This window comes from Anser brachyrhynchus (genome assembly GCF_964034855.1).
Source record: "Anser brachyrhynchus genome assembly, chromosome: 1".
Lineage (NCBI taxonomy): Eukaryota > Metazoa > Chordata > Aves > Anseriformes > Anatidae > Anser > Anser brachyrhynchus.
In genome coordinates, this window is record NC_137694.1 from 114,467,517 (window position 1) to 114,480,523 (window position 13,007).

General features: G+C 43.5%; 1 protein-coding gene across 6 annotated transcripts in view; it reads left to right on the forward strand.

Moving 5' to 3' along the window:
• KCNE2 (potassium voltage-gated channel subfamily E regulatory subunit 2) overlaps positions 1-13,007 on the forward strand; it is a 113,174-nt gene that overhangs the window by 54,249 nt on the left and 45,918 nt on the right. The window contains exons 1-2 of one of the 6 annotated variants that reach the window (XM_080604137.1): positions 1,747-1,996; positions 2,260-2,387. The exons of the other annotated variants lie outside the window; for them this stretch is intronic. The gene's annotated coding sequence lies outside the window, so the exon portion shown is untranslated. Of the gene's footprint in view, positions 1-1,746; positions 1,997-2,259; positions 2,388-13,007 lie in introns of those variants that run through there. 6 annotated transcript variants of the gene reach the window in all.

A 13,007-nucleotide genomic window follows, 5' to 3' on the forward strand; every position in this document is an offset into this window, starting at 1 on the left:
GAGGGATGCTGATTGAGGGTCATGTACCAGCAGGCAGGAGAAGGAGCATACTGGAAATAATGGCAGGGGATAGGGCTCTCAAGTGGCATAGGTGCCCTCGCTTGCCCTTCAAAGGGTTGCAAATGCACTAATCCCCTTCCTTGTGGGGGAGGATTTGCTGGGCAATGCTGCTGTGGGGCTGTATGGTGGTGTGGATGGCACTGAGGTCTGGGAGATTGGGCATCTACCAGCCAGGAGGAGGTGGGCCTTATCCCAGTGACACAGGCACCGGTAGGCTGGGCCAGCTTAATGGCCATCATTTCATCCTCTCTTTCTAAGATGACATTTCCTAGCTGCACCTAGGAAATCTGAGGCCTGTGCAGAAGAGGCAGTTTCGCCGATGGTAGAGGCTGGCAGGAGAGAGGGCTTAGCCCCCAGGAGCATTAAGGGAGCCAGCGCTCGTGGCCATGGCTGGCTGTGCCCACCACAAAGTCTCCCAGCCAAGGAAGTGGGCCCTGGGCCCGGACCAATTCTTTTGCCTTCTCGCACACCCCAGAAGTGCTTTTATAATGAAATCAGGCCAGAGCCCAGTGAGCCAAAGGGAATTAGAGATGTTCTGTGTGCTCACATGCTTGCTTCATGGGGCAATTTTAATGAGTAATTGATTGCTAATTATATGTGCTGCTTTGTGGTGAAACATCACGGTACTTTGATATGGACCAGGAACTGAAAGTTGCAGTTGTACTTATTTTTGAAAAACATTTGGCCTGCTGATCTGTATGGGGTATTTTGTGCCTGATTAATTTAATGTATTGTCTTGGGTGAGTGTTGATTTACTTGCTGAATTCAAGATCAATTTTAATGAAGCTCTTAGTGCGTGCTGGTTTGGGGACACAGGGTGCTATATTATTGGTTTGTCTAGATTGCTCACTGTTTTGTTAGACTTCAATAAGAAAAATTCTGGCATAGTGACAGCTTCCCACTTCCCTACAATTGAGTAGACAACAACAGAGCTTAAACAGACAACAAACTTTATTAAACTCACATGTACATACATAACTAGTACAAACTTTGGAGCAAGCAAGTCTGACCTACGGGCCAATACAAACAAAAAGTATATTCTTTTTTAACTCCCAAACCAGGTGCAATCTGGGAAACAGCAACTGCAGCTGAAGTGCCAGGCTGTAAATTAAAAGGGAAAATAAAGTGCAGACATCACCGAGGATATTAATACCCGCTCTGTTCTTCGCCATTGCTGTTTCCCTCCACCCTTTCTCCTTTCCCACATCTGGGGCAGGTCATAAAAGTCTTCCTGAGAGAAGGATGGGGCAGCAGGTCAGAGTGCTGGGAAGCTCCTTGTGGAGCTCCAAATAAAACGGGCATGGAGCTGGGATGCTGCTGGACTTCAGTGTGCAGCTAGCCTTGGTTCTTCAAGGTGCTGAGGCTTGCCCAGGCACTACGAACCTGCTGTGGAAATGCTTAAGCCTGGAGGGCTTGCAATGGCATTGCAACCACAACTACCTCTATTGATGCAGCTGAAAGTCTGGCGTCTGTTTTTCTCCTCTTCAGCAGGATATGCTGTACCCCCTGGATCAGCTGCTGCATGTTTGGAAGAACATCCTGCTTCGACAGAGCAGCAGAAGTTAACTAGGACTTTGGAGCTGGTAGTGGTTATGCTGGGAGCAGACCAAGGGGAATATTTGCTTTCCAATTCCAAACAGAGGAAACTACAAGTGGATCCAGCTTGCAGGGAGTGTGGTGTGGGAGGACGCGCAGAGACGTGGGAACAGGGAGATGCAGGAATGCTGGTGGAGTACTTTTCCACCCTTGAAATGCGTGGCCATGGTTAGCTGTGGTTAGCAGTGAGGCAAATCGCGTCTCCATTCCCAGGACTGGAGAGCACCTGTGAGCTGCCCTCACCTTGGGAAATGGCACTTGGACCTTTCAGGGTGTCCTCACCTTTGGAAATGGCACTTGGACCTTCCAGGGTAGACAAGTGGGTGGAGCTGGCAAGAACGTAAGCACCAGTTCTTTCTTATTCTTTAGAGAAGACACACACTAACTTGTCATGCTCTCTTTAATTTGATCTTGTACGACAAACAAGTCCAACTGTTTAATGTCCTGTGCACAAAAAGGAGAAAGCAATTATTATGTTATTTGAGAGGAAAAAGCCATTTTCTTGCTTCTGTAAGCAAAACATGAATTGGCACTTATGGGGTCCAAAGGACCACAGAATTTTCTACAGTATCAGCTTCCAGAATGCTGATGTTTCTTTTCCAGAGAGATTTAATAGCAGGATGAGACAAAAGGATACGCAGCAGGCCTGAAATGTTCTTCCTCTCCTGAGTAGTCTCTGTCAAGGCAATGGGTAAATGCCTGCAGAAGAGGACCACACTGGAGTTCTGTTGGTAGGTGAACAGCAATGCTTGCCAAACAAGGCACCCCATTCAATCTGTTTTCAATGATTTAATACTGAGCTAGAAAATGTGAGTCCAGGCAGGAACTTGGCATTTAAATTATCCACTTAGGATGACTGAGCTTTTTTTTTTTTTAAATACAATTTTAAAAATGATAATCCTGAGGGATGTGAAAAGAGTTAGGGCATGGAGATGACATGAAAACAGAGTCCTTTCATATGCTGCTTGACATTTCAGTAATTCTTCAAGCAGCATTTTTGATTTCTTTTTAAATGTAGAGTATTCTTAGCCAAGTTTGCCGCAGGAGAAGACTGAAGTTTGATCTTTTCAACATACACGGTCTTGGTGTACAGATAACTCTTTCCTGTATGTTTGTGCTACTGAATGAGTACACATATACAGAGTACACATATACTCACCTGGCATCAAGCCTAGGAGATACTAGCATTAGAAATGTTACAGATGACGCAGTAACTAAGACATTTGGCTAAGTCATGCACTCACATGATCTTGAATGAAAGGGATGTGTATAGATATAAAATTAAAGTCTAATATACATTGGATATATTCATACTATAGGATATATACATAGCTTATATAAAATTAAAAGTAAGTGCACTTAGAAGTGTTTATAGTAACAACCTGCTTCATGGTTAACAGGATTAGAAAGAAATTGGTGCAAATTTTATTGTTAATCAGTAGCGCTAGGAAATAATAATTAATGTAATGAATATATATAAATAGCAGAAAGCTGATTTAGGATTAAGGGGATCAACCTGGGCCTCAGGAGGTCTGTCTTCATTTCCCTGCACTTTTAAGACTCTTCCCATTTGACTGCTGATTGTATCACTTCAGTATTTGGGTGTCTGACTGCTGGTAAAATCCATGGCAGGTAGTGTCATTTGCGGGTGCTGCCGGGGGGCATGGGAGTGAAGAGTGTTGAAATGGTTCCCCAGAACTGTGGGCTGAGATAACTACAGGGAATTCAGCCTGGAGGATGTTCCTGATCTTCAGGCACCTAAATCTATTCCTTTGGTTCTGGTAACTAGAGAGCCAGCACTCCACCACTGTCTGACCATTGTACATGCACCAGGGTGCTGTGCCTCTCTCCTATGCTGTGGCTCAGGGCAGCTCAGCTCCTCAGCCAAAGCCAAAGCTCCTCAATAGGAGTCCCAGTTTCAGTACTCCAAAGGGCTGTCATACATCTGCTATTATTTGTGCTTTGTTTTTCCAACCTGGATATGCCCCCTTTCTATTCCCATCTGAAAACGCTGATTTGGCAGGTTTTGAGTTTTCCTGAGAGCTTCCAGCTGCTTGGTTGTCAGCCTTGACAGCCAAAAGGTGCTACCCTGTTTTGTATGATCATAAGATAAATCAGCACAAGAGCTCCTTGTATTATTAGTTAAAATCGTGTTTTTGTTTTGTTTTTCCTCCTGCACTGACTCCTTGGAAAATGTGTGGCGTATCTCTATCACTTCAGGGTGCACCGGATGGATCTACTGCTTACGTCTCGCATGTAAGTGCTAAGTTCAGCACTCCCTGCTGTTAAGCACAGAGTGGGTGATGAGGCCTCTTTGCCTCACGTTGGCAGTTCCAGTATTGGTCAGTGGCTCTGGGACCATGTTCAAAGCACACAGCACAGAAAACATCTAGGGTGGGGGTGCAGATGTCCTGCTCATGTTTTGCTCGGTTGCTTGGGCCTAGGCACTTAGCTCTGTTCCTCTGAGTCTCAGTTAATTTGCTTTCAAGACCACCTCCCAGAGCCATCTAATTGTCCCCAGGCTCTCTGTGAGGAGCCTGTATGCCCAGGCACTGGAGTCTCAGCGTGGGGGAGCCCACAAGCTGTCAGGGCCTCTCAGAGCTAGATGTGACCACAGGGAGTGGCAAAATGCCAGGGTTTTGCCATATGAACAGCACGCACACACAGTGCTGAGTGTCCCAAGTGATCAAGGATGAACATGCCCCCATCCTTGGCTTTCTCCTTTCCTCCACACTGGAGTGCCCTTTTATCTGGGAGGCTATAGCTTCAAGTAGCCCACCCAAAGGTCCCACCAGTGAGCTGAGTGGTCAGAGCCACTTGCGAGAGTCATTGTCTGGTTCTGCTCACATGTTTTAACTCCAAGTCTATTCTTCTTCGTCTTATCTGAGCACAGTCCCCTAGCTGTGCAGTTTGTGGCACATATAAATTTAGAGAAAATAAATAATTTGCTTTGTTGAAAAGCAACCCACAGTATACTCATTGCCTCTTCCTCTTTCAATCTGCACTTGCTCACAGTGCCCCCCTGGCCCCTCAGTGCTTCCTGCTCCCTCAGCATGAGCATGCATCTTCATTTTTATCAGTGTTTAGGACCCACTGATAAGTCTCTCACCAGTGCACCGTCAATGCACTGGAGGAGAGCAAAAGAGTCATAATTCAGGGCCATGATGCAGCAGTGTGCTGGGAGGGGATGCTCAGATCGCTGTGGCGTGCCAGCAAGCTGCTGGCAGCTGTGCACCATCTACCAAAAGCAAGTAGCCCTGCTGGCATTCAGCTGTGCTGCCAGTGCTTTAGCACTACGATATTGTCTCGAAATGGTGGTTTGCAGGCTTCCGTCACAGGAAGGTATCAGCTGCACTGCAGGCATTTGCCACTTGAAACAGGATGGCAGTGTCAGGTACGCTGGTGCCCCAGCTTTATGCTAACATTGCTGTGTTGTTGTCAGCCGTTGGATGCGGCTGATGGGAGCTTTTGTGAGAAATTACAGCTGTGGGGTATCATCTAGTAACTCAGTTACTGTTGTCTGAGGAAAGCAGTTTGAATTGGAGTTTCAGGAGGACTTGATAGTGAGCAGAAAACAAGAGACTTGAACACCTGGCAATTAACTCTGACAAAGTCATTGAATTGGTGTTTTTCAGCATTTTGTTGGTAAGAGTAAAATTACCTCCCACCTAAAATATCTTTTCAGGTGATGAAAGTAGTGAGAGGCTTGATTGGAATTTGGATTGGGCCCTTAGAAAAGACAACACTCATAGTAGCTCTCTACCCTTAGATTCAGCTTCCCAACCTACTCACCTCTCTGTTTTTTATACAAGACTTATGTTACCTCATGCATGGCAGGCTGGATAGATGTAGCTCAGCTGTTTCCCATCGCTAACTGGGAAAACTCAGCTTGTTTAGCTCTCATGGACACCTGCCTTGAATGCTATCCATGCGAGCTTGAAACATCAGTGGGGTTTGTTTAATAGGGGAACAAGAGCAGGGATAGACAAAAGTGTTTTTTACCCCCTGTTTGTAAATGCACATACCCTGGTGAGTGTGAAATTGGCCTGGGGTGGATTGGCTCCTCTTTGTCTCTGTCCTCACCCACGTCTCCTACCTGCCCCTGACTCCTATAGAAAATCCTCTTTGTTGACATGCCAACCATTGTTTCATAGCACACTTACTCTACGAATCTCTGCTAAGTGTATATTGTTGTCTCTCCAAGAAGGCATGAGTCCGGCAGCGTGCAGTTATGGGGATTGCATATGTGCACAGCAACTCATTACCCATGTCTTTTTTCAAAGAATTTTCAACTTAATCTTTGGTTGCCTCATCTGAAGGAAAGGTCAAAGGAAGGTGCAGAGAAAATGAAAAGCATGTAAAAGGTGGAGTGGCTTTTTGCTGCACTGAGGAATCTTCTGTGCCCTGCTTGTTGTGTAAAGCCTGTCAGAAGGAGGGGGGAATAAACAAAAGAATTTTCTTCTCAGCATGTGCTGGGACCCAGCACTACACATAAATGCATTGTTAGTTGAAATCAGTGTTTTGGTTTCTCCCTTCCTTTGTGAGATGCTGTAGAGGAAGCAGATTAAAGATTGCCAGCTTTCTGGCAAAATATACTGGTGGCATCATAATGACTTCATTATGGTCTCTAAATGAGCTAACAGACTAATAATGTGTTCAGGAAAAAATACACATTATGAACATGCACACAGGTGTAGGGTTAACCCTTTCTTTGGTGCCCCTTGCTTCGAATCCAGCATAAACCATAATTCTGTGCTCTACTAGCTGGGCAGTAAAAGATTTAATTCAACAGCTGCGTGCCAACTAATTGCAGCTGTATTTTCTTCTGAGTTCATCTACAATGCAAAGAACATGGCAGCTGTTTGTTTGTTTGCTTGCTTGCTTGCCTGGTGGTGGCTGGGAATGCTGCTGCTAGGTGGTAATGCCAGCAGAGTGGTGAGTAGGCTCTGTGAGGCCCTGCAACTCAAATCTTTTATTTAAAAGGCTTACAGAGGTTGCTTATATCACATAGCCCTGTTTTGATTATGCCTTATTGCTGTATTGATGCATAAAACTTTTCCACTGGAGGTAATGGAGAACAGGCAGTAAGCCAGATCCGTCTGCCCCAAATAATTCTCTGCCTGTGTTGCTGATCCTTAGATATAAGGAAGAAATTCTTTACTTGGGGGTGTTGAGGCACTGGCACAGGTTGCCCAGAGAAGCTGTGGATGCCCCATCCCTGGAGGTGTTCAAGGCCAGGCTGGATGGGGCTTTGGGCAGCCTGGTCTGGTGGGAGGTGTCCCTGCCCATGGCAGGGGGTGGAACCAGGTGGTCTTTAATGTCCCTTCCAACCCAAACCATTCTGTGATTCTGCGTCTCCTCATGAACGGCTCTGAGCCACCTTACCTTTGGTATCGCTGGGCCCAGACTCTTAATGTCCTCATCACAACTCCTAGAGGCCTCCTATCCACCTTCTCTCTGCCTTCATCACTTTCAGCCTCTACTCATCTGTTGCTTAAGTCTCTACTTTTTTTTTTCCAGATTAAGTAAAAATCTTCCAGAGTCTCTTTGCCAGACGTGTTTAGCTCTCACATATTTGCTCCTGAGGTTTTCTGTGTGTAGTAATATGGATATTGTGGTTTCAGAATTAGCCCATGGAAGTACAGGATGCACAGGATGTTCTGCGCATGCTTGACAAAGCCAACGTTTTCAGAACATATGGGACTTTTACTGTGTGTGAAGACAAGATATTAAACAGTTGTTCAGGCATCTCCAATATGGGTCAGAAAAATGGGGTCTACCTGCCAGATACGTGTACTGCACAAGGTACTGATCAGGTACCTTTGCTGTACAGTGGAGTGTGCCAATATAGTGAGGGTATCTGTGATATGCAAAAGTCTGTCAGCTTTGCTATCCAGGTCTCACTGCATCTTCCAGAGGCCCAGAAATCCAGACAAACATAGGAAGTTCTAAAAATGTCCCAAAATGTCCTAAAATAGGAAGAATTTCTAGGTGGAAGAAGGGCATTCAGGCGTAGAGAGGTTCAGGAAAATGTGAATAAAGCCATCTTTAATGTGAACCATCCTTAATGTACAGACATTGCTATCCTATGCCATGAATTTTTGAACTTCTGTATCCTGTTTCTGATGGGTTTGAATCCAAAGGCTGACTTTGGTATTTAGGAAGATGCAGTATCTGATGGAAGCTCTTAGGCCATTGGATCACATATATGGCCTCTTTCTTTCTCATGTGAGGTTTAATAAAAGGTGAATTCATACTGCAGACAGTGGATGGTGTGGTCAAGGCAAAAGATCTTCTAGGGTCTCAGTCTTCTGCCTGCCCTCTATTTGCATGAACAGTGTAGGAATTTTCTATCTTTGAGATGCCTGTTTGCCTGCCAGTTGTGGCTGAATGTAGACATTGGATGAAAAAATTATGAAAGGAGGACAAGAGATGGACACTTAAACATGGATAATATGACCATACTGGAATTTTTTTGTGAGGCCAGTATCTGCTAGTCCATTTCCCACTATTCCACCTCACAAAGTGCTGCAACACCCTTTTCCTGGCCTTACACTACATGTCAACGTGCCTAATAACTTTCTGTCAACAAAAAATATAGGGAATATTGTGTTCAGTGTGCTGATCCTATCTGTTCAACCCATACATTGAGCCTTACTCCCTGCTACATGTGATACACTTATCCACGCTGTTCTGATGGAGAGTTGTCTTTCTCTCTTATTCTTGTGGCATCATGTTTGGTAATGTCATCTTTCATCTGCCTTGTTGTCTAATGGCAATGTTAGAGCTGTAATCAGTGCTCTTTCTGCTTTCTTACATAGTGCTTCTCTAGTGGAAGAGTGTCCCAGGAAAACCTGTGAAGTCACTTCATTATTCCCTTTCAGATTCTCCTCCCTGGGCTTCTGCAACGGAAGCTTGGCTGCGACAATAGCAGTACGCTATGCTCACATTGGTGAGCAGGTTGAAGACACCTCCTTTGAAGAGAGAGACTGCAGAGCCCAGGAGTCTAGTTGGCATGCTTCAAAATGGATGAAACTTCATATATATCAGGAACATTACTTTGGTCTTTTTATCAGTCAAAGCCATGTCAAAGCCCTCTGCAATTATAAATTTCAGTAAGATAGTCTGTGAGCCTCTGATTTACCATGCTCTGTGCTGTCCTTGCCAAAACTGATGACTATATGCAGATGTATGTGTAAGAAAAGACGTCTGGGATTGGTTTATAAACAGTCTATAACGAGCAGTTCTTCTGTAAAACAAGCTATTGTTTATGTATGACTGCATCACCACTGCGTCTTATTTTTAGGGTTTCTGTAAGAAGTGGGCAGTTGCCTTCAGCAAGCACATAAGGAGCTTGGCTGTTTGGTGAAAAATGGAAAACAGATAGAGAAGTTTTTTGATTGAGGGCAAAATATAAGCTATGAGTGGCCATTATCCATATCTTCTACTCCTCTGAGTCTGCAAGAAAGCAGACGCAGGAGTAATAAAAGCTGTTGAGCTGGCATGAGTGATTCTTTAGATAGTGTTCTGTTTAAGCCTTCACTCCTTTCAAGCTGTTTTCTTGCTTTTAAACTGCTTTTTAATATATGTAGCTTAGGAGCTCTTTGTAACAGGCAGAAAACCCTGGCTGCACACAGGTGCCATTCATGAACAACGTCACCTTAGAAGAGGCATATATGGATTTTCTTTGGTGACACAGGGGGATTCTTTTGTAGGAACTCTGTTTATTAAAACGGACAGTGTGCAGAAAAAGCAGAGAGTTATTTTCTGCTCTCATTGAACATATTCAGTCCAGGATTTGCAGACGGATTCAGGTATCTGGCAACTTTAGGTCTCCGGGAAAGTGGTGGCCTGTGTGCTTTGTTAATCACTAAAATGACTGGGAGTGAGCCTGAACATAAGAAACCTATAGCCTGGCCTGATTTTACTGGAGTAGCCCAAACACGTAGCAGATGGAGGTCTGGCCATGAAGACTCAATCCATAGCCATTGATCTTTTATTATTTTTTTTCCTCTGTACTGTCAGGTCTTGAAGCTGGTGATCAGCTCTTGTTCTCAGTTCTTGACTGCAACGTGGTTGCGCTGTAGACTTAATGGCTCACATCTTCCTTCTTTTCTAATATTTTTCTCTGGAATGTAAAGGAAAAAATATAGCACACAATGCATCAGCTTCCTGTTCCAATACTGTGAATGTTTTATGGAGACAAGCCAGCTTTGTTCCCAGCAGCATGTTTGCGTGGGATTTGGATGCAGAGTGTTCCTATAGGGACAATGAACATGTCACCTGGAAGAGCAGCTGGTTTGCATACGATCTCAGCTACTGAGCTGTTCGGTGCCAGGAGTGAACACTGTGGCACTTATCAAAATGCCTTTCATTCATGCTAGCATAAAGCGTAGCAGCAGTTGAGTTTGCATGGTCTCACCACCTTTCTGTTTGTCTGCACTAAAGGTGAAATCTGTCACCAGCATGGAGAACATATTCATCAGTGAACGTTTATTGACAGGAAAACAATTGAAGGAACTGAGCACTTTCCAAAAACAATAAATGGGCTTTAAGGAAGGTATATTTGATGTCTAAAATTCTTCTTGTTACTGTGTAACACCCCTTGTGAGGATACAACACCCTGTACAAATATGTAGGAGTTAGTGAGAACAAGACTGTTCATGTAGGAGAAAACAAAAATTTTCTTGTAACAAGATATAATGCAATCCTAACTCCTTTGATGGTGATGGAAAACTTCCACTAATTCTGAATGAGCTTTGGATTGGGCCTATAGCAAGTGTAAGAAAGCATTACAGGGAATCCAGGTTCTATCAATGGAATCATCTATTTTCTCTCCAAAAATTATTTGGAAGTGGTATTCATTTTGGGAAAGGCTTTTTGTGGTTTTGTGGGTTTAACACCAATGGGCATTAGTTGGAAATTATTTCATCCTTGTTGGACTACTGTAGAAATAAAAACTATTATCCATACAGATGAGGATAGTACAGGTATTTAAACACAATTACATGCTTACGCTGAGATGAAAAATTGAAGTAACCTGAATTAATACTGTCAAGGTTAAGGTGATGGTATGAAGGAAAGTGAGAAAGGGGAAAGGAGACCTAGATGTATTAAAGGGGATATATGTAATAGGGTGTGCTTAAAAGGAAACAAAGACCCCAGGGCAACCTAGCAGAGGACTGAAGAGAAAGCTGGTGAGGGGGACTCTTGGAAAAGATTGGAAGGGAAAGAGAAACTGAAACATTGTTTGGAGAATGTAGGACATCTGTGACAGTTTCCTGCTGATTATACACTGTTAAAAATGGCAAGTCACTAGCTGCTTTCTGTGTTTGATATTTAGAGGAGATTCTGCATTTTGTCTCAGAACATTCTTTTTCTGCCTCCCTTGGACTGGCATAACTCTGTAATAGAGTCACAAGACATCGTTTTTTTTTAAAAAAAAAAAAAGACTGAGGGCTTTTTGTTGGTTTTGCTGGGTTATTTTTTTTTTTTTCCAGAAAGAGCCTAGCATTGACCTAAGGCTGTTCCCAATGAAGTCAGTGGTAAAGTTCCCACTGACATTTCATTAGAGAACAGTTGTAGTGTCACGGAGGCTTTTTGAAAATACTGCCCTCTGCATGCCAAACAAATCAAGAGCAAACAATACAAAACAGATCCTGCAAATGAATTAGTTTCTGTCCTCTTTTCTGGGCCAGAAGTGACAGGAAGTGTGTGCAATCAAGTGAAGACTCTGAAACTGATGGGGTATGGAGGTGTGCAGTGGATGTATTTTAGGATCTCAGGGGGAATTCCTTCCAGCAGAGGTGAAAAACAGTCAAATTCTGAGTTACAAGGGGCTGTCATGCCATGTGTGGTTGATACGTGCATCTTTCAGGTTTGTTTGTCCCTGTCTTCTAATTAGGGTAGAGATGTTCAGATCACCCTAGGGTAACCTCTTTCACCTTCTGCTTTTGGTGTTTTAGAAATCCATAACTCAGCAGGTACCAGGAAACATTTTTTTTCATAGTAATTTTGTTTGTGGTGTGAGAAGCAAAGTCTGTGAGGAGATCTTGTGTCCTTTAGTAGGTCAGCTGATATTTTGATAGATTTCATTACCTCATTTACAGCTGTGTTGTCAAGCATTTTCTGACAGTGGACACTGACAATTTTTTTTAACAGAGGTGAAACATAGCATAAGCATACTGATAGCTGTTCTCAGTCACTTTTCCCAGATCCCTTGTAAGCAGTTCAAATGCTGCTATGGACCTGTAGACCAGATGGCCGGCACTAATTCAGAGTCTCTTTTAAGGCTTTTACCCTTCCTTTGGGTAAAAGCACAATGAAAGAGACAGCCACTGTCGCAGAAAAGTGGCAAGTTAAACAGAAACAGGGAAGACATTAAGAAACATAGGTACAAAGAGGGGATGGACTTTGAACCCCTTTACTTTCTAATGATTTCTTGTCATTTTTAAAACTAATTTACAAAGAAGAGTGCCCCTAGTTTCTGTTAGTCCCCCAGTCCACCTCTATCATTATTTGCCTCTAGGAAAGGGATGAGGCCCATCTGTGGATATTAAAAATAGCTCTCACTTTATCAAAAGCTTTCTTGTATGCAAAAGCTTTTTCTATATGCAAGGCATCTGTGTGCTGATTCAAGTTCTTTGGTGGATAACCCTAGCTTCCTCCTTCCAGAATTGTTGGGGTAAATACTTGGAAATATTTGAAGCAATGCCACAACAGTATGTCTGTAGTTCAATGACTTGTAAATTGTGCCACATCTAAAAACTGTCATCAGGCAAGAATGCAGTCTAACACGTCTGAATGTAAATTGGTCACTATAAATATACTCTGAGTGGGGTCTTGGTTACCCTATTTGTGTAAATATGTACCTATCGCACATTAGTGTTGGTGAGAAGTCATTAATTTATGCCGATAGAACACTCTGAAGGTCTGAAACATTGTGTATGCCTCGTATTACTATTATAAGCGGTCAGATCATTAAGATTTGGTAAATTAGCTGGCTTTGAAAAGACATGGAAATGCTATGTATCCTGTTTTTAAGTGTTCTGCCCTGTCCCAGGTGCAAAACCAGCACTTGTTAAATTTCACGTTGGTGATTGCCCAGCCCTCTAGTCTGTCAAGATCTCTCTGGAAGGCCTCTGCTCTTAAGGGAGTCAATAGCTCCTCCTAATTTAGTATCATCTGCAAACTTAGTATACATTTGAGTCCTGTATCCAGGTCATTTATGAAAGCATTGAAGAGCACTGGCCCTAAAATGGAGCCGGGCAGAACCCCACTAGTGACTGGCCACCATTTAATATAACACTTTGAGCTCAAACTGTCTACCAGTTGTTCACCCACTGTATCAT